The 27,842-nt window shown below is 35.2% G+C and overlaps 1 long non-coding RNA gene and 1 pseudogene across 1 annotated transcript; both read left to right on the plus strand.

Annotated features, from left to right (window-relative positions):
• Positions 1 to 2,015: 2,015 nt before the first annotated feature.
• Positions 2,016 to 6,673, plus strand: LOC112657905 (pre-rRNA-processing protein TSR1 homolog; annotated as a pseudogene).
• A 225-nt stretch (positions 6,674 to 6,898) lies between these two features.
• On the plus strand, positions 6,899 to 14,170 carry LOC112657363 (uncharacterized). The gene is made up of 3 exons (XR_003134966.2): positions 6,899 to 7,498; positions 8,799 to 8,954; positions 9,756 to 14,170. It is a non-coding gene; the product is annotated as an uncharacterized LOC112657363 (long non-coding RNA).
• The last annotated feature ends 13,672 nt before the right edge of the window (positions 14,171 to 27,842 follow it).

The raw sequence follows: 27,842 nt of genomic DNA on the forward strand, positions 1-27,842 counted from the left end.
CACACATATAGTGTTCATAGAGACACAAAAATGAGTCATTACTTTATAGTGTGTGCACATATAGCTTGTGAAAACGTGTTTTTTGTTTTATTTTTTTAACACAGTGTTTTTAAAGCAGACTCCACTTGTATCTGATTCAGGGAATTAATTTAAAATGAAAATATTTTTAAATGAATCACTCAAGTTGTGCTCAAATGAAAAATTTAGGACAAGTAGTTTATATGTGTGCCTCAAGCTTAAGAAACAGCTCCCTATTCTCATTGTTTGTCACAACAGGGGGTTTCAATGGATGAATGGCTTTGAGATCACATTAAATGCCTTGCAGCTTATCCAGATGCTGGAATAAAAATGTAGAAAACAAATATGCCCTTGTGGAAATCAGCCCTTCATGAATCTAGGTGCAAAGATCCACTTCAGGGTAATAAAAAAATCCAGGACTACTAGACCAAACAATGATGCCTCACTTTTCTTAATCATAATTTCAATCATTCTAAGAGTAGGATAAAGCCAGAATTCAGACAACAGTAAGAGGAAATAAGTGAATGCCTTGATCAGTTTTCAATCTTCCGAATTCTGACATTATATAGTTCTGATAAATGCGATTCTTATTTTTCCACACATATTATCACTGAAAAAAAGTGATTATATTAGCTTTACCTATGATGAAAAATACAAGAAATATTTAAAACTTCCCAAAGTCAGAGCACCTTTTGTTATATATATTTTTTACATTAATAAACTGCACTGTCTCTTTTTAATATGCAAATCTAAATTTATCTAGTTTCCAAGATTTCCTGAATATATTTTTAGGTGAAAATATTTTATACTTGACTTTCTTAATAATGCCAAGAAAATTTAAATTTATTTTTATTCTTACCTTATCATTATTGAACCTGTGTCCAGGTAACAAGAGTTAGTTGTATAATCTAGGAAAATCATACTTTGGAGATTTTCATTGAGTAATATCAAGACAGGTGTCAAATGGAAATTGCTGTTTTCTTAACTGTGCTAATGGTTCCTCTTTATTCGGTTGAATAATTGAGCTTTGGGTGCAATACTTCAATGTCACCTAATATTTCTTCAACTTGCAGCAAAACTGTTGGCTCTCCTAATCTCCAGACAGCATCTAATAAGCTAACGTGAATAGAGCAGGAGAGAGGTTGGGGGAGTGGGGGGAAGAAAGGGAATCAGACAAACGGGAACAAAGTTTGTTTTGCCTGCATAGATAGGTGTGAAAAGAAAGACATGCTACATCCAGAAGTTTCTGAGAAGAGTAGCTTGCAGTATTTTCTCTCATTCTATGACCCACTAAAACCTGATTTTCTCCTCGCTCAATTTTTTATCTTATTTTTAAAGCATTCAGTTACTCACATTCCTCAGCCCTCCTAGAAATTTACTACATTCCCATCTGATATAAAGCTATCCCTATCCATTAACATGGGTTATTCCGATTTTCTGTTCATACAGAATTTTTGTACTTTTCAACAGCTTAACCTCTCAGTCTCATTAGTTCTCCCGCCTAAAACTAGTAATAGAGCTCACATCTCTAAAGAAAAAGTCAATTAAAAAGTAAAAATCTCGGGCAGCCCTGGTGGCTCAGCGATTTAGCGCCGCCTGCAGCCCAGGGCATGATCCTGGAGACCCGGGATCGAGTCCCACATCGGGCTCCCTGCATGGAGCCTGCTTCTCCCTCTGCCTGTGTCTCTGCCTCTCTCTCTCTCTCTCTCTGCATCTCTATGAATAAATAAATAAAATCTTAAAAAAAATTTTTTTTTAAAAAGTAAGTCTCAAAATTTCCTTTCTCCCAAATGGAACAGAAATAGTCAAAAAAAAAAAAAAAAAAAGACTAAAGAAATCAAACCAAACCAACAACAACAACAACAAAAAATGCAAAGTATAATTAACTTCAAACATTTCCTCCAACACCCGCCACGGAGAGGGCCGTCCAGAGAGGGGGCCGGAAGCGCCGGTCCCGCCCCGGAACTAGTGCTGATCGGGTGCACGTGAGCGGTGACATGGCGGCCCATAAAGGCGGACGGCATCCGGGTCGGGGATCGCGCCCCGGGACGGCAAGGGTCGTCTAGCACTGAAAATCCTAAGCAAGAAGGTGAGAAAAGAGCTCAGCAAAGTAGACCAGAGGCATCGCGCTAGCCAGCTCCGAAAGCTCCGAAAGCACAAGAAAGAGGCGGTTCTGGCAGAGAAGAGACAGCTGGGCGGCAAGGATGGTCCTCGTCATCAGGTCCTGGTGGTGCCCCTCCGTGACAAGATTTCCCTGCCAGAGGCCTTCGGGTGCTTCAGGATACAGTACACTTGAATGAATGCGGAAGTACCCATAGCTTTATGTTGTTATGCCCTCGCTTGAGACATCGGTGGTTTTTCACATCAGCAAGGCCAAGGGATCTGCACACTGTGTTAGACATGGCTGAAGTGGTGGAAACCATCCTCTTCCTCCCTGATCCACTGGAAGGCTGGGACAGCATTGGGGATTACTGCCTTTCCTGCCTCTTTGCTCGCGGCCTTCCCACCTATACGCTAGCTGTCCAGCGCATTTCTGGCCTCCCGCCAAGGAAACAAATAGATGCCAGAAAGAAGCTAAGTAAAACAGTAGAGAAGCGTTTTCCTAGTGACAAACTTCTTCTCTGAGACACTCAGCAGGGGGCAGAGATGCTGCTCAGGCAGTTGGCCAACCAAAAGCAACGGCATCTTTTGCCTTTCGAGATCGACGGGCCTACTTGTTTGCTCACGCTGCTGACTTTGTGCCGGGTGAAGAAAATAACTTGGTGGACACCTTAAAAATCTCAGGCTATGTTCGTGGACAGACTCTGAATGTAAAGAGCTTGCTGCGTATCATTGGACAGGGTGATTTCCTGATTTAACAGATAGATGCCCCTAGGGACCCTTTCCTTTTAAATTTTAGAATGATCAAATCCCCAAAGGACCCGGGTGTGGCAATGGAGATTTGGGCTATGGATGCTGTAGCTGATATAGAGGAAGACCTTAAGGTCCTAATGAAGGCAGATCCTGATAAACAAGAATCTTTGCAAACAGAGGTTAACCTAGATCCAATGAAGGGGGAGCAGACCTGGCCCACAGAGGAGGAGCTGAGTGAAGCAAATGACTTCTTGAAGAAAAGTTCCAAGGTGGTAAAGAAGGTTCCCAAAGGGACATCCAGTTAACCAAGCTGAATGGATTTTGGATGAGGATGGTGGAAGTGATGGGGAAGATGAATATGATGATGATATGCAGCGTGAGGATTTTATTGAAGAGAAATTTCAGGAGGAGGGCAGTGAAAAGGAAGAGGAGGAGGAATATGAAACTATGACTATGGGAGAGTCCGTCCATGATGATCTATATGATGAGAACGTGGATGATGAGGCTGAGGAAAAAATGTTGGAGAAATATAAACAAGAAAGACTGCAAGAGATGTTTCCAGATGAAATAGATACACCCCCCCCCCCCCCCCCCCCCCCGTGATGTGGCTGCAAGAATTCGATTTCAGAAATACAGAGGCCTCAGATGTCCCCCTCCGGACATCTCCATGGATCCTAAGGAAAACCTTCCTCAAGATTATGCTTGGATCTTTCAGTTTCAGAACTTTACTAATACTAGGAAATGCATTCTTAAAGAAATTGAGGAAAAAGAGGTTGAAAGAAGGAGCTGAGGTTGGCTGGTATGTCACACTTCACGTCTCTGAAGTTCCTCTCTCAGTGGTTGAGTACTTTAAGTGAGGAGCACCCTTGATTTCATTTTCTTTACTACCTCATGAACAGAAGACGTCAGTACTGAATATGGTGGTGAGCTGGCACCCTGGCAACATGGAACCTGTGAAAGCCAAAGAGGAGCTAATCTTCCACTGTGGGTTCAGGCGCTTCTGAGCCTCACCTTTATTCTCTCAGCACACTGCAGCGGATAAACATAAATTTCAGAGATCCTGACTGCTGATGTGGCCTTGGTGGAGACAATATATGGCCCAATCACATTTCCTCCTGCATCTGTGCTGCTTTTCAAAGAATAGCAATGGAATGCACAGCCTCATCGCCACAGGCTATCTATTGTCAGTGGATCCAGACAGAATGGTCATCAAGAGAGTTGTTTTGAGTGGTCATCCTTTCAAAATTTTTACTAAGATGGCAGTATTGCATTACATGTTCTTCAGCAGAGAGGATGTGTTGAGGTTTAAACCCGTGAAACTGAGAACAAAGGCCGCAGGGGACATCAAGGAGCCTTTGGGTACTCATGGCCACATGAAGTGCAGTTTTGATGGGAAGCTAAAATCTCAGGACACAGTACTGATGAACCTCTATAAACGAGTTTTCCCCAAATGGACTTACGATCCATATGTACCAGACCCAGTACCATGGATGAAAAGTGAGATTTCTTTAGCAGTGCCTGAAGTGGACATGGAGTAATAGATTCATTGAGATTCTGTCTCATTGCTACTACTCTAGAGATGGGAGCCTATAGGTTGTAATTGGGCAAAGTTTGTGTTTTCTACTTTAGCCCAGAGATCTGCTGCCTTTTTTGCAAAGGCTTTTCTTGGCCTTGACAAAGTGTCTCAGTAAACTATGGATGTTTTTCTCTTGCTAGTTAAAAAAGAAAAAAACTATTTACTGAAACATCCTCTCCATTAGGAATTTGAAAGCTGTTTAAGAGAGGAAGATAGGAAGTTAAAGTAACCAGGAACCAAATTTTCCAAGTGTCCAGAGACACCGAATCCAATCTCTTGCATAAACTAAACAGAAACAGATTGATAAGGAGTTGGCCTTTCAGCCTGCTTCACCCAAGTTAAGGAGGCTAAGTCTACATTTCCACCACTGAGCACAATACAAATGTGCTTTACTTCTGAGGAAACTGTTTGAAAATGCTGAGACAGCACAGCGGCCACTTCAACACCAGCTGTAGGTTCAATAAGCAGTTTCATTCTCTCCCACACCAGCTGGGTTGCATACTGTTGGTATGGAAGGGAGTAAGAATTAGTGAAATGGGAGAAGGGGAAAGAGCCTAGATGATTGGCCTTTACAATTAAAGGCCAAGTAAGGTTATATGCCCAGTCTGACTTTTCTTTTTGGCCAATGAAGGGCAGGGCTTTTTTTCCCATCCTAACTCTGCTTCTACTGTTGAGAGGATTGTTTTAATAAATCTGGGGCACCCTCCCACACATCATGAAGTCACCTAGTCAAGTCCCCAGGGAATAAGTTGCTACTTATAACAGGCGAAGATTCTTTGGCCTAAGAAGTTGCTCCATTCTTTCGTATTTTCCTGTTAGAGCCTCACCTTAATTTCATCCTCTGTGACTGTGAAGACATCATCAACAAGGTCCCCTATAATAGGCCACTTGTTTAAGCCAATGCTGGATTTGACGTATGCTATGGTTTCTGGAGGATAGGGATTGGGAGTCAGTTCCCCTTTCAGCTTGGACTGGTAGCAGTCATCTACATTCAAGGGTTCAGCAGCATTTACCTTCACACTAGGTCTGAGAGCCTGGGAAGAGGAATATTAGACACCTTACAACTAGCCACAGCATTTTGCCTGCAAACCTATAGTAAAATAGGCAATACAGGTAATTCAGTTCTGTTCAAGAGCCTTTCTTTTGATCGAGGTAATAAAAATTAGACCTTCAGCATTTTAAATTGTATGCCTAATACTACCCATTAGATGTTGCTTAGGTCACATCTGGTTCTACTGGTAACTAGGGAAAGAAGTAACTTCTGACTTGGATAGTGAGTTGTTGAGGTGTAATTCAGAGAAAGGACTGTAATTGCTTTTTGCCCTGTAAGGTTGCAACAGATTAAGAACAGGGCACAGAAGAGCCTTCTATTTCAAGTGCCAAGGATTGATGGGAAGGAATAGCAATTTGGGGGGGACGTTGAGCCAAGTATCCACAATGTACTACAATATAAAATAAAATTCTCCATTCCTGAGAAAAAAAATTCCTCAAGCAAATGAGGAAATGCTTTAGGACTGGCACAAAGAACCAGAGGAAGATTTCACCCCTACATGCATTGACTCCCCAGAATCCACACTGTTGAGATGACTAAATCCATGAAGTTTCAAGGAATATTCCAAAATTTTCAGATAAATCAATAACATGGAAGTCTATATATGTTTGGACTTTTGAAACTGGCTACTATGGGGACAATAGTGAAGTTTGAAAAGCAGACAATGAGTCTGACTTTCCAAGATGGAAATTAAATCTTAGCAAAGCAATCTACATCATAAGGGTATGGGATATAACATATAAGTTTATGGAATCCACCACTGTGTAAAAAAATTAACCTAATAGAGGAGAGCAGAATCCACATATAATAATAAAACTGAAAACATCCTCACTAAACAAATCCCTACCATCTTACTATTTTCTTTAGCTCAGAAATGTCAAAGAGCACAAAGTTCCTAGCCTTCACAATAAAATTGAGGGAAAAATGAAACTGAGATATTATATAAAGGAAATCAAAAGATTATGAAAAAGTAAGCATGAATAAAGACATCCAAGCATGAATAAGATGAAAAGATAAAAAGCAAAAAGTATTTAAAATACTACAGTATACAAAAGGAAGAAGAAGCAGAAGCAAGAAGAAGAAGAAGAAGAAGAAGAAGAAGAAGAAGAAAAGATACAGAAAAAAATGATAACAGGAGAATTTAAGGAACCTAAGAAAATGCTGTTTTAAATAAAAGCACAGGGATCCCTGGGTGGCGCAGCGGTTTAGCGCCTGCCTTTGGCCCGGGGCGCGATCCTGGAGACCCAGGATCGAATCCCACGTCGGGCTCCCGGTGCATGGAGCCTGCTTCTCCCTCTGCCTGTGTCTCTGCCTCTCTCTCTCTCTGTGTGCCTATCATAAATAAATAATAAAAAAAAAAAAATTTAAAAAAAAAAAAAAAATAAATAAATAAATAAATAAAAGCACAAAGTCTTAAAGATGAGATTATAAAGCAAAATAATAATAAAAAGTAAAATTCCAAACTTAAGAAAACATATTGAGAACCAAGGAAATACCACTAAAGAGTTAAGTTAATTAAAAACAGCAATAATTACAACAGTACAGAAAACTGAATTATTGTAAAAAAAAAAAAAAGACTTTAAAAGCCATAGTGAATATGTATGAAAAATGACAAGTTGATTAAGCAGTTAGACATAAAGACATACATATGGAAGACAAAGGAAATTCAACATAAAATATAATCCATATTTCTGAAGCAGAAAAGTCAACAGATGGTAAAGAAGATTTATTCCACAATATACTCTAGAGAAATTTCAATTATGTTGGGGAACTTTAAAAATGGAGTTTTGATATCATGAAGCATGTCGCTCTGGGGACATTTAATACAGAATGTTCAGCATACCATATATTGTATATAAGACATTGTTCCCTGACTATAAAGAAATAAATGAACAAAACAGAAAAAAAAATCCTTTATTTCACAGAGCTTTTGTTCTTTTGGAAATATGGCATGAACTTGCCAACATCAGTGACAATTAATTCTAGATGATTTGAATAAGGTATTTTCTATGTTATTCTCTGAACTTTTCTGTATTTCTAAAGTTTCTGAAAAAAAAAAAAAATCCATGAGTTGGCATTCATTTTTACTTACTCCCTTAGCACCCAAACTTTAGTTTCTTCCAAGACTACTTTTCTATTTACTTTAAATATGCTGGATCAACTTATTAAATATTTACATAGAATTTACCAAAATCCTAGAGAGAAAAGAAGAACACTTCAAAATATGTATATCTAAAAAAATAATTACAACATAATTATCTGGCTTTAGATTTAGCAGAGAGGCAATTGTAGAGTGTGGAATGTAGAACCAGACAGATTTTGGTTCACATCCAGCCTATACTGCTGAGTACCTGGATGACCTTATGAAATTCACTTCAATATCCCATATTTTGGTTTATCTAACTAGAAAATTTGGGTGATAACATCTATGTCATAAAAATTGTGTAATATAAAGTATGCACTAGGTTTCACATTCTTCCTATAATAACTACAAGATTCAGTTAGTTTTTAATACTATTTTCATTTCCCCTTTACTTTTGTTTTGTAAGTCAAAAGTACATCTGGAAAATGATTTAGATGACAGTGTTGCTCAATACTGCATACACATTAGAATCACTAGGGAAGCTTTTAAAAATACACATGCTTGAATCCTATCACTAGGGATTGTTATATAATTGGTCTTGGGAGGGAATGAAGCCTCAAAACATTTTTTTCTAATTTCCCCAGATAATTCTTATGTGCAGCCAGGTTTGCGACCCGCATATTTAGAAACATTGCAAATGTTCTTGTCTCATTAGAGTATTTTTAATTTCTTTAAATTCTTTCATCTACATTTTGCTGCATTGTGTCTGCCCAGTAAGACATCCACAATCTATCAAATGCAAACTCTTGTTAATTTTACCTTCTAAGTAATTCTCAAGTTCATCTTCTCACTGTCCTTCATAAAAGCTCTCACATTCATTATCTTCCACTTGGGTATTAGTTTCCCAACAGCTATCTCTTTCCATGATTTCTCTTTTCAAGTTTCTTTTTCATGCTAGAAATAGGACCTAACTCATCTACTAAATGTTTTCAATGCTTACTTATCATGCAACATGGAGCACAAGCTCTCTGTCTTGTCCTCCACCCACTTTTCTCCTGCTCAACAATGAGCATCATCTTTTGCCACTTCCACCACACAACGTGTGTTCAAGAACCATTAAGTTGTAGTGACATAACACTGTATGAAATGCTATGTACATTTTTTGTGCTTATGCTGTTTCTTCTTCTTGAAATGACCTTCCTTTCTTTCTTTTCTAGGATAATCTTTTGAGATTTATCTCAAAAATTCAGTCCTGATCTTCATGGACCCTAAGCTCCATGTTCCAGGCAAAGAACTCATACACTCATATAATTCTCCTCATATTAGCCACTTTATTAAAATTCTTCTATTAGCTTCTAAGCTCCTCAATGAAGGTATAGTGTCTATCCTATTTTTATATTCCCATTTTTTAGTGTATTATCTGTGGTGATCAATAAATATTAATTGATTAAATTGGTCCAAAGGCAGAAAAATATATCAGTAGAGACTTTATCCTCACTGTAAATGGCATTTAAGAACATTATTTTACCAAGCTTTTAAGAATATTTTAGTATTACTTATAGCTAAAATGAACTTTAGTATCACCACATACAGTGATGGAAATGTTGTACTGTATGTTTCTTGGGGTATTATTTGTGTCTTGGAATATATAGAATATACAAATTATGCAGGTCATACTGGTGACCTCAGCTAAGTTCTAAAGAAATTTGCAAATAGATCGAAGCAGTAACTCCTTAAATTGTGGCATTTCATTCTGCTCATAAGTTAATAGAAAAATATTCACCTCAAATTAAGCCAAAAATATTTTTGAATCTGTAAATTGAAAGTATAATTTTAGATGTTGTACTTCTCAATTTTTTAAATAATAATGGTGTTTCAACAAGGACCTCCATTAACAATTTATATCACTTTTTCAAAAGTTGCCTTTTCTGCTCAAAATATCTTTGCTTAATTATTTTTTTGCTTAATTATTTTGATCATGAGAAACAAATTTGTATAATGACAAATTATCAAAAGTAGAAATAAAAAATTAACCAGATTTTTTTGTATATTTGAATAGCTAACTGGAGAACTAGTTCTGAGACTCTTGTTTCATAATTGATTTACACAGTTGTGACAATACATACATCATATTCAGTTTGCTTCTTGAAAAATCTTGACTTTTCCCTACCCAGCAGGTTTCTGCTTTGCCTAAATGACACCCATGGCTTGAGTTACCTAACACAACGAACATACAGTCGTCACAAGGAAAGAGTCTAAGAAGTATTCCACAGGCATAAACTTGATAGGATCATGTGAGAAATGGCAACTCAACAGATTTTAAGAATTGGAGGCCATCTTCTGGATCTTAATAGAATGATAATCCTCAACTTCAGTTTGATACATTTGCAAGCAACACAATCTGAGATCTCACATAGATTAGAACACTGAAATATGACTTGGAGAGTTTGAGATGATGACCTCTTTAGGGATTCAGCACTTCCACTGTAGGGCAAGTATTGTGTCAGCGTCACAGTATCCAGGCCAATGATGTATTCTTGACACTGAAGTCTCATAATTACCTACTATAATTCCAAATGCTGTTACATTTTTTTTTCAGGCTGTAAAAATGTTCTTAATGTCAGAATTGATTACTTGATAGTTTCCCTACATCTTTTATGGTTGTAAAATGCAGAATTTATTTTGATAGTGCAATCAGATATTTTGCTTTCAGTGTATACAAGAAAGGTTTATATATATATACAAATGCCAATTTTCTTAGAATCTATTTTCATATTCAACAATCCAGTCTCTATAGTCAGTTATAAAATGTCTTATATCATGGTTGTGACAAAGTCTTATTTTTGGTAGGACACATAGTACTTTCTGTTCCCAAATTACCACAAATAGATGTCAATAGGGATCCCTGGGTGGCGCAGCGGTTTGGCGCCTGCCTTTGGCCCAGGGCGCGATCCTGGAGACCCGGGATCGAGTCCCACGTCAGGTCCCGGTGCATGGAGCCTGCTTTTCCCTCTGCCTGTGTCTCTGCCTCTCTCTCTCTCTCTCTCTGTGTGACTATCATAAACAAATAAAAAAAATAGATGTCAATAGAGACAAGTTTAATTTTAGACATTAGTTTATCCAAAAATTACATTTAAGGAACCACTTTGTGATTTGCCAGCTTCCTTCTGAAATTTGATTACTCTCTTAGGGAGTGTTAAGATTCCTACCACGTTTGTAGATCCTAAAAATAGTAAAAGTGGAGGTAACTCAGTATAAGTTCACCTATGATTAAGATAATGAGAAAAGAATCTGTATTTGACTCATAATCAATTCTAATGGAATTATTTGATATATGAATTGAGATATAAGTATAATGCTTTTATTACATGTAACATATTGAAACAAAACTTTATGTGCCCCCAAAAAGAAATAATCAAGTAAATCATTATGCATTCTTATAATGAAATGTATGTTTTCATTAAGATGTTGTTTATCAAGGGATGGATGATATTTAAATCAATATAAAGCAGAACACAAAATTGGATATCAAAGTATCCAAAATATAAAAAGAACTTATTCAACACAACATACAACAAAATTGGAAATATCCAAATTATATAAAGAATTTATACAATACAGCGTACAACACAACATATAAAAACAAACAAATGACAACAAAAAGCAAATAATCCAACTGAAAAATGGGTAGAAGACATGAACAGATATTTCTCCAAAGAAGACATTAAGTACACAACTTTAAGCTTCTACTTAGGACAGTAGAAGATAGGATAGACACTATACAATGACAGCAGCATGAAAAGATGTTCAGCATCACTCATCATCAGGGAAGTGCAAACCAAAACCACAATGAGATATCACCTTACACTTTTCAAAATGGCTAAAATAAAAAACACTAGAAATAAGAAATGTTGTCAAGGATATGGAGGAAAAGGAATCCTCATGTTGTTCCACTGTTGGTGGAAATGCACATTGGTTTAGTCATTGTGGAAAATAGTGCAGAGGTTCCTAAAAAATTACGAGTAAGGGATCCCTGGGTGGCCAGCGGTTTGGCGCCTGCCTTTGGCCCAGGGCGCGATCCTGGAGACCCAGGATCGAATCCCACATCGGGCTCCCGGTGCATGGAGCCTGCTTCTCCCTCTGCCTATGTCTCTGCCTCTCTCTCTCTCTCTGTGTGACTATCATAAAAAAAAAAAATTACGAGTAAAATTATCATATGATCCAGTAATTGCACTGATTTGTTGGTTTGTAAAACCAACCAACCAAAAAAAAATTATCCTGTTATTTTCTTATTGGGTATTTAACCAAAGAAAATGAAAACATTAATTTGAAAAGATATATGCATTCCACTATTTATTGCAACATTATTTATACTAGCCAAGATATGGAAACAACTCAAGTGACTATCCATAAATGAATGGATAAGGAAGATAAGTCATATACATTGCAATGACATGGATGTAGATAGAGTATTATGCTAAGACAAATAAGTCAGTCAGAGAAAGACAAATACCATATGATTTCACTCATGTGTGGCATTTAAGAAACAGAACAAATTAGTAAAGGGGGAAAAAGAGAGAGAGAGAGACAAACCAAGAAACGGACGCTTGAGTATAGAGAACAAATTGATGGTTACCAGAGGGGCTTAATTGTGTGATGGGGATTAAGAAGGGGACTCATTGTGATGAGCACTGAGTATTATGTGGAAGTGTTGAATCATTGTGTTATAGACTTGAAGCTAATATTTCAATGTATGTAAACTAACTGGAAGTAAAAACTTTAAAAAAAGAAGATATGGCATACATGTACAAGGGAATATTACTAATCCATAAAAGAAGAATGCTATCTTGCCATTTGCAATAACATGGATGGACCTAGAGGATATAATGCTAAGTGAAGTAATTCAGTCAGGGAAAGACAGATACCATGTGATTTCAGGCATATGTAGAAGTTAAGAAACAAAACAAATGCACAAAGAAAAAAAGTGGACAAATGAAGAAAACACAAATTTTTGAATACAGAATACATACTGATGGTTGCCAGAGGGCAGGTATTGGGAGATGTATCAGATAAAGAGAAATAGAATTGCTAAGTCATGATACTATACACCTGAAACTGATTCACACTGTATGCTGATTATACTTAAATTTTAAAAGTACTAAAATATATATTATATCTATAAATATGTAATAACATGAACAGAAAAAGAAAATAACACAAAAATGCTATATAGTGATTATCTGTATCAGAAAATTATTGATTTATTTTATGCTTACTTGGACTTGTGCTGCTTTTTCTTTTTTTGCTATAAATCATTTTTATAATATAAATTAGAAAACATTAATACAGATAACATAAGATAGTGACAAAAATCAATATGCTCCTATTTTTGTGTTTTAAATTATTTCTATAATATATTTAAGTTGAAGGAGAAATTCTAAAAAAATGGATAATATATATGAACAGTACATTTTTAAAAATATATTTTTTAAGATTTTATTTATTTATTCATGAAAAACACAGAAAGAGAGGCAGAGACATAGGCAGAGGGAGAGGCAAGCTCCCTGTGGGGAGCCTGATCCAGGACTCAATCCCAGAACCCCAGGATAAGGCCCTGAGCCAAAGGCGTATGCTCAACCACTGAGCCTCCCAGGCGCCCCATACATTTTAAAATATTTACTCATTTAATCCTTATAACAACACTACTGAGGCTGGTTCTATTATCATGCATATTTTACTGTTGAGGATTGGAGACACAAGAAACCAGGTAAAGAAGTAACCTATCTAAGGACACACAGTATTGGTGATAGAGATGGAATTCTAAAGTACATGCTATTAACTACAATTTTACATTACCATTTATAATAACTATAGAAATTTTATCCACTTTTTAAAATTGACCAGTTAGTTGTAATTTTGTTGAATATTAAGATAGGCTTTGTTCAAAACTAAATTAGCATTTGTAAAACTAACCAACTAAAAATAAAACGATTCTGTCATTTTCGTTCATTCCAAGTCTGACAAGTCATTTTAATAAACTTGAGGACTGGTACCTCTCAAGAAGTATTTCTCAAAATGTATGGTCATATCATTTGGCTTCAAAATGTTTACAGGGCTAATATATTTTTTAGATTTCCTTAAATGCTGCAGAATATTAATTACCGTAGCCAGCATTTTGTAGAGTATATGGAAAGAATTTTTTTTTACCCTGGCCTCATAAGCATTTTTTGATTGAAGATACACTTTTTAGAGAGACTGCTGAGCTTGAGTTATAAATGATAAGTCCTTTTTTATCACAGCTGGTTCAGTTTAATCACTCAGCATGATAACCACGTGGTTAAATGTACCTCTCCTCTGTGCACATTACTAAGCATTATTGTTGGGAGATATTTGGATTTGTTACTTTGCAGCTGCCAAATATGCCTTGTTTGCTTAACATGCTTAAACATGAGTTTTGAAGAACATAAATAGTGTTTTTGATAACAATAGATATCACTCTCAGAAGGAAGTGGCCTGTAATTTAGCAAGTTTTCAAATGAAAATGTAAAGAAACTATGCTAAATAAGCCCCGTACAAGAACAGATGTTCTCCTGCTTGATTTCCAAAAAGTTTACATAATTTAAGTGATGTACAGTTTTCAATAAACATATTTCCATAAACCTAGATTATTTTCATTCTCCACAGCAAACATTTACCATTCCTTGATGTGTGCTGCAAATTCTGCTAGATATTATAATGCAAAGATACAGTCTCTGTTCTTGAAATTGTGTATGGGACAGGAGGATAAATCATGGAAAAAATCAGATGGCTGGATGGATAGATGAATAACTGGAAAAATAACTAATAGATAAGCAGATAGGTAGCAGAGGAGTTTGTAATCTTAAATCTTAGTTGAGTCCTCCCTTGACAAGAATGACTTGTGACTTATGAAAGATGCATGCAGGCTTTTAGCCACCATCACAATCAAGATACAGATCCATTTTATTGCCTCCCCCAAAAAACACCTTTCTTATGCTCTTTTGTAATTGAACCCATTCAACACTCCCAGGCCCTGGCAACCACAGACTTGACTTTTTGTTCCTACTGCTTTTTCCAGAACATCATATAAATGAAATCCTATATTATGTGGCAATTTTGTCTAGCTTCTATCATTTAGGTGTTCAAATGCATTGGTTACTGGGGAAATGTAAACTGTATCATAATTCTACATTCACTACAACGGATAAAATGAAATAGTATAGAAAATACTAAATTTCAAAAAGGATATGGAGTAACCAGAACTCTTTTAACCTGCAAGAAGGGGGATACACTTACAAAATTGCTTTGGAAATCTGTTCAGTAGTGTCTACCACAGTTGTAGGACTGCATGCCATTTGGCCCAGTGGCTCCATACATATACTCCATAAAATGCATATGCCTGTTTGGTTAAAGGCATATACCAGAATTTCATACCACTATGTGTAATAGCAAAAATAAGAAATTATCCAAGTTTCCATCAATAATAGAATCAATAAATTAGTGTATTCTCAGGGATAAATCACACACAGTATTGTTTGAAAGACAAAATGAGTACACAACTTTCAGCTTCTACTTAGAACAGTAGTTATCAAGTGGGGGCAATTTAGACCTCCCAAAGGACATTTGGCCATGTCTAGAGATACTCTGGGTTGTTGTAATTGAGTCTGTACCACTGGAATGTAGTAGACAGAGTCCAGGGAATGCTGCTAAATATTTTACGGCACTCAGAACAGCAATCTCCAAAGAGAGAACTATCCAACCCCAAATGGCAATAACATTGTGGTTGACAAACCCTGACCTAGAAAGTAATAAGTTTGAGTGTTGCTCCTATCTTTACAAGAATGATACATGATCCTTAAAATCACAACTTTATAGAACCAATCAGAGAGCCAAAGTCCCCGAGGAAGCAACTAATCTGAAATGTAAGGAAAGATAAGAAAAGATGGGGTATGATCACTTGCTTCCATGCGTATTAGTTTCCTAGAACTGTTGTAACAAGTTACCTCAAATTTGATGTCTTAAAACAACAGAAATGTATTCTGTTATAGTTCTGGAGGTCAGAAGTCAGAAATCATTTTCAATGAGCCAAAATCGAGATGCTGGCACAGTGGCACTCTCTCTAGAGGCTCTAAAAAAAGAATTTGTTCCTTAACTCTTCCAGCTACTTGTCACATCACTTCAATCTCTAACTTTGTGGTTGCACTACCTTTACGTCTGTGGTAAGCCTTCCTCTGTTTTTCTCCTGTAAAGATGCATGTGATTACTTTCATGGCCCACACAGATAATTGAAGATAATCTCTTTATTTCAAGATCCCTAATCATATCTTCAAAGTACCTTTTTTTTTTTCCCCTTATAAAGTAACATTCACAGATTCCAAAAATTATCTTTTGGGAGGAGGGGACATTATTCAGATTACCGAAATGGAGTAGACATCAGATGAAACAGGTAAAATATCATTTAAATTTTTTAACAAATTACTGAGGACTGAGCTGGACTATTGTGAGAGAACTTAGAAACCTAGGACACAAAGGGAATCCTCAGCATTCTCAGGACCTTTTCCATGAACATCCTCTTGTGAGAGAGAGAAGGAGAGGAAGAAGGCAAGAATCCTAGGAACAGTTGTAGACAGGCAATGGGAAGGAACTGCAATCCCTCAGGGCAAGCATGAAGCTCCATTCTCTTCCTTCCCTATCTTTCCTATGAAACAAAAGTCTTCTTAATTCATTGGAAGCGGAGCCATAAACTATGTTGTTTGGAGGCATAAGTGAACACTCTTTAACAAATCAGAATAAACCAAAACTCTGTCCTTGTGGTAGGGCTAGGTGTGCATCCTGGGTCCAGAATATGACATCTTATATCCCTGGAAGAAGAGAACTCCTTAAAGAACCCTAGCCCTGACAATCTAGAGCCACAACTGCTTAAATCTGAGGCTTCAGCAGAACAACAAAGAACACTCCCCATCCCATCGGCAGTCTACAGCTAAAAAAGAAAAAGAGAAAAGAAAAAAATGTTTTCTCTGAGGCACAAGTACAAAGGGAAGATCTAAAACAGAGGAGAGAACATATATCGAGGGAAATCTTCTAACACGCCAGCTACCACTCTAAACACTAGGTAACACCAGCAGAATTTAAGAGTATGGTATATTAGAATATTCATAGTAACAACATTCCCCAAACCTGCTAAACTCCTGATTAGATTCACTCAATACCCCACACTAAAGGCCTAGCAAAAATACAAAAGTTTATCATTTTATCAACAAACATAAATCAATATTACTGAGCTATTTTTGCTTGGTAACATACCAGTTATTATGTTCTGATTTAGAAATAATTTAAAAATAGAATATATCAGTAATCTAATTAATCCATAAAATGTGTGATCATAAATTGAAATGCAATAGATTTGGTGAAGGGAATTTGTAACTTAACACATATCATCATATTGGCGCCTAATAGATTAGGGGAAAAAAAAATCTTGTACTTAAGTGTTGAGATGGCCAAATTTTACATCCTTTACATTTTCTACTTTCTCAAAAATCATTAGTTGAAATAGCAAACATAATATTGATTTTGTCACTTATTCAACAAAGCTTATAAGGTGAATATAAGTATATTCATGTAATATTCTAGCACTTCCATGAAAGTATAAAATTCTTGTTGCAAGCAAAGCAAAAGCTCTGATTAATCAAATCATAGTACAGGAAAAGACACATCGTTTTTGGAGAAAGGTTGCATTTCACTCTAACATTGTAAAAGATCAATCAATGTCTCTGTGAAAAGTGATAAAAGCTTACAGAAAGCAACAGATTATTCCCAAAGAAATGAAGAGCTGGTGTTGAAGCCAGTTGCAAAATACCTGTGTGAAACTTCTAATTAATGTCAAACAAGAATGGCCTTGTGTGAATGGAACTAGGTGCCTGGCTCTTGAGAGTTGAATGCTCATCGTAAGGAGAAGTTTCTGAGTAATGTAAGAATTCTAGAGGATGCCTGAATGGCTCAGTGGTTGAGCGTCTGCCTTCAGCTCAGGGGGTGATTCCAGGGTCCTGGGATTGAGTTCCACATCAGGCTCCCTGTGAGGACCCTGCTTCTCCCTCTGCCTTGCTGAATTAATATATAATATTTTAGAAAAACATGGTGAGTATATAAGAGGATAGAACTCAACTAGTGATTGTTATAACTGTCCCCATGGGTGTCTTGATAAAAGAATGCTCAAAACTGGAGTTAAACCTACATGACAAAAACTGATCATTGATTATTAGGCTAAATGTCATTGCCCTAAAACTGGTTTGAATCTATCCTAGAGCAAAATTAACTGATATCTAAAATAAATCCTAATATGATTCATTAAAAATCAATGATGTAGACGTATAAAAACATTTCCAATATTTTGGAAAAGAACTAATAAATGTCTTTTTCCTTCCACCAAATCTTCCTAGTATCACATATCCCTAAAAAGTTCTGATATTTAGAGCAAATAAAGTATATAGTTACTCTTAAAGTAAAGCCTCCAAAGCTTTTTATATGCCATTGATGACTCACTTTTTACAATTGATAAGAGGACTTTGAATACTTAGAATTAAATTGTGAACAATGTTTTATACAACATTAAAGTGTTCTCTTCACATCATGTGCACTCCTTAATGCCCATTGCCAAATTACCCCATCCCTCTATGTGATGTGATGAGTACTTGATGTTATACACAACTGACAAATCATTACATGCTACATACTCAGTATGTACTTGATGTTTGCTAATTGAATTTAAATTTTAAAAAATAAAATAAATAAAAGTGTTCTCTTGACTGAATTATGGAATGGCTAGATGTTGTATTTTGTAACTGACTTAGGATTAGATAATAGCAAGGTCATTTGACTGAACAAAATTGAAATTTCAAATAATCATTTTAATGCTTTACTTTCGTGATGATATGAAGATACAACTAAAATTTCCTTAAATTATTACAAGATTTGGTATATACTTAAAATTATTTTGTCTAACCATTTATCTTCAAAGGAAGTAAAATAGAGAAAATCCTTGCATTCTGCCTAATGATATAGAGCTAGTCTTAAGGGCCACAGAAGCCATTTTATGCCACTTATAGGAAAGAATAATAAACCCATATCTAATTTCAGAGGATGAAAATATTTCCTTTGTTTGTAAAAATATTTAATTAGTTAACATGAATCTTTTTTAAACACTTTCTCTCTCACGTGGCAGCTCTCTGAAGGCAGAGATTTTTGCTTAACTTTTTTCACTTCTTTTTTGATGTTTTTGTTGTTCAACATCAAGAACAGTGAATAGCATTTAAAAAATAAGGTTTTGAAAAGTAGTTGTCAAAGGTGTGAATAAAAAAACAACTTTTGAATTTCATTGAGATGAGAAATAGAGAGAAGCATTCTGGAAGAGTTGACAGCCAAAAAAATGGGAGCAAGTTCTGTCACATATAGATTAGGTATTCGAGAGTTGGAGATATTCTGCACAATTTATAAACTTTAATAAATACACATGATAATCCATAATTATCTCTTCAAAGCTTAAGGTAATCATATGATTTCCTTATTTGTTTTTTAGTATTATACTTTGACTACTACAGTCGGAAATCCCTTAGTTACAAAGAATAGAAACCCAATCTGACTAATTCAAATAAAAAGCATGTGAGGATAAAGGTCCTATAATATTTCAAAGAGAACCATATACTGGTGTCTTGAGAAGTGCAGAGACCAAGTTATCTCCTGAGACGTCACTAGCCCATGGGAGAGGCTCCCTATGCATCCCACTTACCTTTCTCTAGCTACACTCCATAATTGCTTCTTTCTGTCTTATCATGGCCAATTCAGCCTTTTAATGTCCTGCGTCTATACTTCTTAGAAATATTTAGCTCAACACAGTCTAACAATTTCTATCCTGTTCATGTGTCTATACCAATCCAACTTTTACCTATTTGGGTATAGACTTATCCTTTGTAGCCTTGACCTCCCCTTGCCCCCCTTACCCAGGAGTTTTTAACAGAAGAAAAGGAAAAGTTAACAATAGTAGTCAAATTAACTATTATCTAAATTTTAAATATTCATAATAAATTACAGCTTGTTAAAATGTGAAATGTGTTCCTATTAGCCTCAATTTACCCTTTATTTCTCATCTTTTGCTGCTTATTTCCACACTCCATACACATATTATATTGCTTCTGAGGCTTAAGTTGATGCTTTGACTTTCTTTTCTTCTGACTGATATGCTCAGTCTTCCTATTGGAAAAAAATCTTATCTTTAAAGCCTCATCTGAACTGTAATCTCTTTTGGATCAGCAAGGACATCTATTTATATGGATTTATATTATTTATGCATCTGTTCATCAAGTGGCTGCTGCACACTGCTTTAAGTGCCTTTGCCATGGCCCCCGTGATAGATCTATCCACGGACGGATCACTAGAGCACATTCCAGGGTGTAATGTCCATTTTTGCATCTTTCCTTTTACTGCTTCAAACTTCATTTTAAACACCTGTTCTTCAGTACTTCAGTTGGCTTTTTGTCCATTTTTCTTTTCCTAACAACATACCATTCTCTTTGTCAAAATTATTTCCTAATTTTATTATAAGGAACTGACATTAGTGGATGTTTTAGGCCATTCTGGCTGCTATAACAAAATACCATAGACTGGATGGTATATAAACAACAGAAAAATTTTCTCCACTCTTCTGGAGGCTGGAGAGTCCAAGATCAATGTGCCAACACATTCTCTGTCTTATGAGGGCTGGCTTCCTCATTGGTGATGGTCACCTTATTGCAACTTTACATGGCAGAAGGGGGTGGGGAGCTTTCCTGGGCTGCTTTTATAAGGGCACTAATTCTATTCCTGAAGTATCTGCACCCAGTTCAACCTCATTTATTTTCTTATTGATCTCTGAACTTTATACTGATTTAATTCCTGTTTGCTTCCTAATGTCATCACCTTGGAGGTTAGGATTTCAATTATGATTTTGGGGAAACCCAAACATACAATCTATAGCACTGAAGTTGTTGAAAATATAAATAGAACACATCTGGTACCACAATATCACAGAAGAATTACTAACTGGTAAGAAACAATTGTGTGTGTTAATAATATTAGACGTTATTGGCTCCAATCACATAACCTTCTCTAAACAGTTACAATTTAGATGAAATGAAATAATCTATGTAAACAGTTTTCTGTTCTTAATATCCAAAAGAGCCTTTAAAATAATTTTATTTGAAATATTTTTCTCTCCTGAGGAGTTATGTTCCAAAAATTAACTCATTCAAGATCATTTAACATATTAGTAAAAAAATCATAACAACCCCCAAACTCCCAAATCTAAAAGAAAATGCTTCCTTCCATCTTAAATTTTAGCACCTACTTGCTAAATGCCACAGATATGGGTTTTTTATTGTTCTATTGGTTACATTTTTAGATTTGGAGTTCAAAGTATACACCAGTTAAAATTTTACTCATCACTCAAATAAACTAAAAGTAACTGAACATACCATGCCACTCAGCATGACAAAAGCAGCATTTGCTTTGAGTTTTCATCCCAAATATTTTGTTCAATTTTGGGGTCACATTTTATTTTTTAAGTGACTTTTTTCTCTTTTTTTTGTTTCAATTTCTACTTAAATTCTAGTAAGGAGCACTGGGATGTTATATGCAACTGACAGGTATCCTTGTTTTTCAACAGAAGTAAACAATATTCTCCCTTGAAAAAAAGCATCCACAATCTCTGGGTTCCCAGAGATTACAACACCAAAATAAAAATTTCTCAAAAACACAAGGAAATAATTTAATTACTGAAAAGTAAGCATAAAGAAGAAGCAACAGATCTAGGACCCCCTCCTCAGATATTTACTATATTGGAATTTTTAGGAACAGAATATATAATAACTATGTACAAACAAAGGATGAAACAAAATGTGCAAGAAAGATGGGACCATAAATATTGTTTTTTTCTCTTCCCCTAGTTCATCAGTTTTGTTTTAGAAGACAATTTTTTTAAGAAAGAAAATAATGTTGATCATAACTACTGCTAAAGATAGATAATTTAGAAAAAATATAAAAACAAACAAATTCTTAAGGACATCACATTTTATTATCCGTTCATTCTTAAATGCTTATATGTATCACAGTTAAGTTATATGTATCACAATTAGGTTATATATAATACAATATTACAATAATGTGGATGATCTTGGAGGGCATTATTATAAGTGAAATAAGCCTAACATAGACAAATATTGTATGATCTCACTTATGTATGGAATCTAAAAATATCAAGTTCATAGAATCAAAGAGTGAAGCATTGGTTTCTGAGGTTAGGGGAATAGAGAAGATACTGGCTAAAGGGTACAAAATTTCAGTTATGAGTAAATTCTTGGGGCCTAATATAACATTATGATTATAGTTAATAATACTATATATTGTATACTTGAAATTTGCTAGAAGAGTAAATCTTAAGTGTTCTCAGCACATACACAAAAATAAATAAAAGCAGCTATGTGAAGAGTTTGGTGTATTAATTAACTTGATCTGGGTAATTATTTTGAGATCTTTATGTACATTAGTAAATCATCATGTTGTATATTTTGAAAATAAATTAATTTGTCAACATTACATAGACAAGGAAACAAATATATGATAATTTAATACATGGAAAAAAACCCACATCTGGTAAGAATACTTGACTTATTAGAAAGAAGGAAAGTTCCCTAATACAATAAATTATATCTATGGCAAACTTACCACAAATATTGTATTTCACTGTAATTTGTGAAAAGTCTTTTCTCAAGTTTTGAAACAAGAGGATACGTGAACTAAATAATTCTAAGGAACTAAAAACTGGATGTCTTAGTCAATGTAATAAAGGAAAAAATATTTGAGGGTTGGAAAACAAATTTTAAAGATATCTTTATTTGCAAGAGAAATTATGGATATAGAAAAATCTGCAGGTACTATAAGAATTAATAAATGAATAACAAAGTTGCTAGAAGGACAGTCTATAAACAAGAATCAATTATATTTCTCTATGTCAGTAAAATATTAAATATAATTTAACTTAGGAGCTATTTTCTTTCTTTTTTATTTTGTTTTTTTATTTGAATTCAATTAATTAACATATCTTACTAGTTTCAGAGGGAGAGATCAGTGATTCATCGGTCTTAAGAAATACCCAGTACTCATTACATCATGTGCCTTCCTTAATGTCCATCACCCAGTTACCCCATCTCCCCAACCACCTCCCCTCCAGCAACCCTCATTTGCTTCCTAAAATTGTCTTATGGTTTGTCTCTTGTGGGAGCTATTTTCAATGGCATGATAAACCAGACAGGTAGGAAAAAGTAACACAAGTAGTGTGTGAGACTTTTACTTAGAAAACTAAGATGTATGATCAAGACAAATTAAGAAACTAAGTATGGAAGAATACAGCATGAGCATGATTATGAGCTGTCAATTCTCCCCAAGGTGATCTTTAGACTTACTTTACATCACAATCAAAATTTCTAGAATGATTTGGGAAAAGTAATTGACAAGTTGATTCCAAAACTTTCACAGCATGCAAAGGTTCTTAATCTTGAAGAAAGAGAAGACAACAGTAGGACTGCATGACTAGATCTAAAGATTTATTAAAGCTATAGTGAATAAGAAGGTGCAACATTGGCTCAAAACTTGTTCTGTAAACCTATAGAACAGAATAGAGTCGACTCAAACTCAGTCATATGATTTGTGACAAAGTTTTTATTGTGCAAATGAGGGGGGAAAGTGGGATTTTCTTTCTTTCTTTTTTTTTTTTTTTTTTTGAGAGAAAGAGTGCTTACAAGAGGAGGGGAGGAGAGGAAAGAGAGGGAGAAGCAGACTCCATGCTGAGGGGAGAGCTTGACATTGGGCTCGATCCCAGGACTCAGGGATCATGATGTGAGCTGAAGGGAGATGCTTAATTGACTGAGCCACCCAGGTGCCCAGAGTGGGATTTTCAATAGAAGATGGTTGAGTCAGTTGCTTTCCCACATGAAAAAAATTTATTATGATCTTCACCATAACCCAAACATCCCAAGTCAATTATAAATCTAAATAGAGGAGATATAATTAATAATGCTCTTAAAAGATACACATAGTAGAATATCTTTATGATCTTGCCCATAGTTATTTCCTAAACAGGGTATCAAAAGCATCAATAACAAAGAGAGGAATTGATACATTAGACAACATGAAATGAAAAACTTCTGTTTATCAAAAGATCCATTGAAAAGTATGAAAAGGCAAGCCATAGAGCAAATATTTGCCCTAAATATACCTGGAAAAGAAATTTTACACAGAATATATTAAAAATCCCTATTCATCAATAAGAAAGTCATAGAACCCAGTTTTTTTTAAATAATCAAAATATTTGAACAGATAATTCTCAAAGAATGACCCAAAAACAAATAACCAGTAAAGATATTAATAGGTGATCAACTTCATTACTCATCATCAGAAAAATGGATATTACTAATAATTATTATTTTATTGATTATTAAATAATATAAGTGATCAATCAATATCATTCCAAGCAGAAGCATAATAACTAATTGTTGGTAAAATGTAAAGCATATGGATTATCAATAAACTTTTTAAAGCTTTATTTATCCATTGCATACAACACCCAGTGCTCATTACATCAAATGTCGTGTCCTTAATACTCATCACCCAGTCACACCATCCCCCCACATCCCCTTGGCAACCCTGTTTGTTTCATGTAGTTAAGAGTCTCTTATGGTTGCCTCCCTCTCTGATTTCTCTTATTTTATCTTTCTCTCCCTTCTCCTATGATCTTCTGTTTTGTTTCTTAAATTCCACGTATGAGAGAAACCATATAGTAATTGTCTTTCTCTGTTTGACTTATTTTGCTCAGCATAACACCCTACAGTTCCATCCACGCTGAAAATGGAAAGATTTCATCCTTTTGATGGCTGAGTAATATTCCATTGTATATATCGACCACAACTTCTTTACCCATTCATCTGTAGATGGGCATCTGGGCTCTTTCCATAATTTGGTTATTGTGGACATTGCTGCTATAGACATTGAGGTGCAAGTGCCCCTTCAGATCACAATGTTTGTATCCTTTGTATAAATACCTAGTAGTGCAATTGCTGGGTCATAATTATGAAATAATTAAATAAATTATCAATTACTTAATATCACTCCAAGCAGAAGCATAATAACCAATTGGTAAAATGTGAAGCATATGATTGTCAATAAACTTTCTTGTATATAAAAAAATACTGCTTTTTCTTCTAATGGTTTGAAAATTTTACACTCTATTTCTTATTTGTAATACCATTTGCACTTTTAAAAACTATTTCATTTATAGTCCTACAAGGAAAAAAAATAAGCCTTTTGGTTTATCAGTTTAATTTCCCTTATATATGGAATTTCAATAAAGAGTATCCTGAACAAGGCATGAATTTTAAAATGTATTTGGCAAAAACTGACTAGCAGATCAATTAAATGTGAATCTCTGGGAATGGGGCCTCATATCAGTATTTTCTTCTAATGGTTTGAAAATTTTACACTCTATTTATGTTATCTTTGTAGTGACGAAAGTTTTCTATTTATCAAGTTTTTAAAGTTTTATATGGAAAGAGTAAGGACAAAGAGGAGAGAAGATACTCCTGAATAAGAATAAGGTGAGGAAACTTGTCTTGCAAGACAGTAAAATCTGGTCAAAAGCTATAGTAATTAATACATTGTAGTATTTGCTTAAAAATGGGCAAATGGACCAATGTAACAGAAAAAGAATATTCAGAAATAAACTTAGTTTTATTTAAAACATTAAATTTGAAAGAGCTGGAAATAAAAATGTCATTCAAGAAATACTACTGGATTGGAGTGCCTGGGTAGTGCAGTTAGTTAGGTGTCCACTCTTGGTTTCCCTCACGTCATGATTTAAGGGTCTTCAGATCAAGCTCCAGGTCAGGCACCTCACTCAGTGCAGAGTTGTCTTGAGATTCTCTCTCTCTCCCCCTCTGCACTTCCTACTCGTGCTCTCTCAGTAGAAGAGGAAGAAGAAGGAGAAGGAGAAGGAGAAGGAGAAGGAGAAGGAGAAGAGAAGGAGGAAGAAGAAGAAGAAGAAGAAGAAGAAGAAGAAGGAGGAGGAGGAGGAGGAGGAGGAGGAGGAGGAGGAGGAGGAGGAGGAGGAGGAGGAGGAAAGACAGACTGCTGGATTAATTGGTTTTCTTTGTAGAAAAAACACACAGCAGAACATTAAACTTGATTCTTACTAAACATTGCACTCCTCCAAAATCAAAATAAAAGGATTAGAGTCTTAAACCTTGAAGACAAAAATCTTTAAACTTTAGAAGAACTATAGAGAATAGCTTCACAATCCCAAAATAAAAAAGGATTTATCAGGTAATTTTTAAAATGTACTGAATATAATAGAAGGGAACAATACATTTGATTTCATTAAGAACTTCAGTTGTTGGGATCCCTGGGTGGCGCAGCGGTTTGGCGCCTGCCTTTGGCCCAGGGCGCGATCCTGGAGACCCGGGATCGAATCCCACGTCAGGCTCCTGGTGCATGGAGCCTGCTTCTCCCTCTGCCTGTGTCTCTGCCTCTCTCTCTCTCTGTGTGTGACTATCATAAATAAATAAAAATTAAAAAAAAAAAGAACTTCAGTTGTTAAGGACACACCATAATGAAGCAAAATGCAAGCCACAATACAAATAACTGGCAATAATTGATATCCAGAACTTCTGCAAATCTACAGGTTAAAGATATAATCTAATAGGAAAATACAAAAAGACAAAAGGAGATATTTTATAGAAAAAAACTAATTGTTTTAAAGTAGCAAACACATGAAGAAAGATGTTTAACCTTATTAGTAATAAGGAAAAGCAAATTAAACCCCCTAATGAAATAACATATTATATACCGAAGTTTGACAAAAATTTAATATACTGACAACACCTGATGTTGGTGAGGATTGTCTTTTCTTTACTTGATCAAGTGTGAACCAAATAGACTCACAACACAAATAAAAAAGCTTTATTTATTTATTTATTTATTTATTTATTTATTTATTTAGTAATTGTAAGGCTTCAAATACAGCCTTAAAACCATTTTTGTTTTGGCCAAATATTTGAAAAGCTCATCATAGTGTCATGTATGTTTTATGTATGTGAGTTTACATATACATACACAAACATATAGACATGTGTATATATGTATGCATATATATGCACATATCTTTGTACATGCATATAATTACAGTTACACACATATACCTAGTCAGATATACAGTATGTTCAATGTAGAAAGGTCTTATTTTTAATACCATTTGCACTTTTAAAACCTATTTCATTTATAGTCCTACAAGGAAAAAAAATAAGCCTTTTGGTTTATCAGTTTAATTTCCCTTATATATGGAATTTCAATAAAGAGTATCCTGAACAAGGCATGAATTTTAAAAATGTATTTGGCGAAAACTGACTAGCAGATCAATTAAATGTGAATCTCTGGGAATGGGGCCTCATATCAGTATTTGTTAAAACTCATTAGATGATCCCAATGTGCTCCTAAGATTGAGAACCAGAAGTTCTGAGGAGAATGGGGTGGAGACAAGAGGTGATTTGTGTGTAATTAACTAAGGAGCTCTTTGTTGGTAATTTAGTACAATCCATACTAACTAAGGCTGCACAATTCTCATCCATAAAAAAATTAATTAATTAATACACACATATACATGACTAGTATTTCATAGAAATAAAATTAGTATCTCCATTTCACTAAAATTTTATCTCATTATGCTGTACAAAGCTAATAATGAGGCATAATTTTCAGTCTGTAAGTTCCTTCCAGTCTGTGATGTATTATAAATACTTGACATTTTGATGTTCCCTGTATTTACAATTATCAATGCCATAAAATAAGTAGATTATGTATCTCCATTAAAGACAACCATAAACAATAAATGGCTCTCCCTAAAATATAAAGGAGTGCTAAATAGGATTGATTCTGAATATAAATATATGAGAAAAGTTTTATTAAAAGTCAGAATACAAATTTACATATAAATTTCTCCTCAATACTTTGAATCGCTACCCTTTTAGATAACGGTGATTCTTTCCATCATAGATTTTTTTTAAAGATTTTTTATTCAGAGGCAGAAACATTGGCACAAGGAGAAGCAGGCTCCCCATGGAGCAGGAAGCCTGATGCAAGACCCGACCCCAGGATCGTGGGATCACAACCTG

This window comes from Canis lupus, chromosome 8 (assembly GCF_003254725.2).
Source record: "Canis lupus dingo isolate Sandy chromosome 8, ASM325472v2, whole genome shotgun sequence".
Lineage (NCBI taxonomy): Eukaryota > Metazoa > Chordata > Mammalia > Carnivora > Canidae > Canis > Canis lupus.